Source organism: Tupaia chinensis, unplaced genomic scaffold (assembly GCF_000334495.1).
Source record: "Tupaia chinensis unplaced genomic scaffold, TupChi_1.0 Scaffold000070_1, whole genome shotgun sequence".
NCBI lineage: Eukaryota > Metazoa > Chordata > Mammalia > Scandentia > Tupaiidae > Tupaia > Tupaia belangeri.
In genome coordinates, this window is record NW_006159530.1 from 5,474,491 (window position 1) to 5,477,193 (window position 2,703).

Here is a 2,703-nt window from a genome sequence, read left to right on the forward strand (position 1 = left end):
TCTAAGGTAGTGGAGTCACTAATTCAGAGGAAATCTCGCGAGGAAACCAACTTCAAAAGTAGATATAAGCCCTGCTATTCTGGTTGAAGTGAGGGTGGGAGGCTGAATATAGGAATTTAAAAAAATGTTTAATTTATTATTATTATTATTATTGGCTGACACAGTGTACTTTATTGATGGTTTGTGACAAGGAGGGCTCCCCAAGCCCTCCCCTTCTGCAGGGGTCTGGGATGGAAACCGTCTAGGAGGGGAGCTTCTCAGTGTGGTGGGGACCGAGCAGGAGCAGGGCCTCCCCAGCAGCTGAGGGCCTCTTCCTCGTGCTCATGCTGGGGCTGCTGGTCGGGGGCTCTACTCCTTGGAGGCCATGCGGACCATGAGGTCCACCACCCTGTTGCTGTAGCCAAATTCATTGTCATACCAGGAGATGAGCTTGACAAAGTGGTCATTGAGGGCACTGCCAGCCCCAGCATCGAAGGTGGAGGAGTGGGTGTCGCTGTTGAAGGTGCAGGAGACGACCTGGTCCTCGGTGTAGCCCAGGGTGCCCTTCAGGGGGCCCTGTGACGCCTGCTTCACCACCTTCTTGATGTCATCGTATTTGGCAGCTTTCTCCAGGCGGCAGGTCAGGTCCACGACTGACATGTTGGGGGTGGGGACACGGAAGCCTTACCGGTGAGCTTCCCATTCAGCTCTGGGATGACCTTGCCCACAGCCTTGGCAGCCCCGTTGATGCTGGGATGATGTTCTGGGCAGCCCCACGGCCATCATGCCACAGCTTCCCCGAGGGCCGTCCACAGTCTTCTGGGTGGCAGTGATGGCGTGGACTGTGGTCGTGAGTCCCTCCACAATGCCAAAGTTGTCGTGGATGACCTTGGCCAGGGGAACCAAGCAGTTGGTGGTGCAGGAGGCATTGCTGACAATCTTCAGGGAGTTGTACTTCTCGTGGTTCACGCCCCTCACAAACATGGGAGTGTGGGCAGACTGGGCAGAGATGATGACCCTCTTGGCTCCACCCTTCAAGTGAGCCCCCGCCTTCTCCATGGCGGTGAAGACACCGGTGGACTCCACAACATACTCAGCACCAGCATCACCCCCTCTGATGTTGGCGGGATCTCGCTCCTGGAAGGTGGTGATGGCCTTCCCGTTGATGACCAGCTTCCGGTTCTCGGCCTTGACGGTGCCGTTGAACTTGCCATGGGTGGGATCACACTGGAACATGTAGACCACGTAGTTCAAGTCAATGAAGGGATCGTTGATGGCGACAATATCCACTTTGCCAGAGCTGAAGGCAGCCCTGGTGACCGGTGCCCAATACGGCCAAATCCATTTACTCTGACCGTCACCATCGTGTCTCCGGGATGCGGCTGGCACTGCACGGGAGGACGCGGCTGTCTGTGGAACGGGGAGGAGCAGAGAGCCTATTATTGTTTTTAATTTGACCAGTGAGAGACAGAGAGAGGGAAAGTGAGAAAGCAAGTCGCCAGGTCTGGGACTTAAACTGCGGTCGGCATGTGGGAGTCCAGCACCTTAACCATCCTGCCGACTGTCGGCCCTAGAATACAGGAATATCTTACTAGAGCTCAACTTATTATTTTAAATGAAGATTTCTGGTTTAGGGGCCAGCAGATGGCATACCGGTTACATCACTGGACTCACATGTAGTCTACCACACTTCAAGTCCTAGACCTGGCAGCTAGAAACATGCCGGGTGCTTGTGCATGTGTGTCTGAAGTTCCAGGGAGAATGAAGAAGGGACTGCAGTGTGGTCATGCCCCCTGGGTGGTGATTTCTCACTTTCTGTCTCTCTGTGTCTCTGGCAAGCACACTCACCCTAGAGTAAAAATCTCTCTTAAATAAATAAAAGTAAATTTTAGATTTCGTGTTTACATTGAATTGGTGTATACCTCTGTGGGCTATGGCGTGGTTTTCTCAGTCGTACATACGGTGTGCAGTTGTCAGATCACGGATGCACACGTGTTCATCTTCAGCACTGAGCTTCACATTTCATCCTGCTTGAAACAGACATTCAGTTGTCCTCATACTTTACTCTGCTGAGACACACCATCCTGTAGTCGCTCTTCATTATTTACAGGCATTTTTATGTCCATTAAGATTTTTCTCATGAGCCTTTTGGCCAGTAATTCACCAAAATGACGAACACAAAGGGAGGAGGAGAGGCACCCAGTGTATGTTCTCTAGGCCTTATAGAAAACATGGACTGGTTCTTTGGCAACATATACGGGAACCTACAAGAAAGGTGATACTGTAGACATCAAGGGAATGGGCACTGTGCAAAAGGGAATGCCCCACAGACGTTACCGTGGCAACACCAAGTCTACAGTGTTCCCCAGCACGCTGTTGGCGTTGTTGTAAACACACAGGTTAAGGGCAAGATTCCTGCCGAGAGAACTAATGTGCGCATGGAGCATGTGAAGCCCTCTGAGAGCAGGGACAGCTCCCTAAAACGTGGGAAGGAAAAGGACCAGGAGGAGGAGGAAGTCACAGAGAGAGGGACCTGGGTTCACCGGTCGTGCCAGCTGCTCCTGCAGAGAAGCTCTTCGTGAGAACCGAGGGAAAGGAGCCTGAGCTTCTGGAACCTGTTCCCTGTGAATTCATGGCATGGGTGTTAAAATAAACTAATCTGTGGTCTATAAAATGTTTTTTTTTTTCTCATGAATTGCCCTCTGTCCCTCCCAAGTACCTTTT

The 2,703-nt window shown here is 51.7% G+C and overlaps 1 pseudogene; it reads right to left on the reverse strand.

Moving 5' to 3' along the window:
• Positions 1–294: 294 nt before the first annotated feature.
• Positions 295–1,391, reverse strand: LOC102481882 (glyceraldehyde-3-phosphate dehydrogenase-like; annotated as a pseudogene).
• Between the last annotated feature and the right edge of the window lie 1,312 nt (positions 1,392–2,703).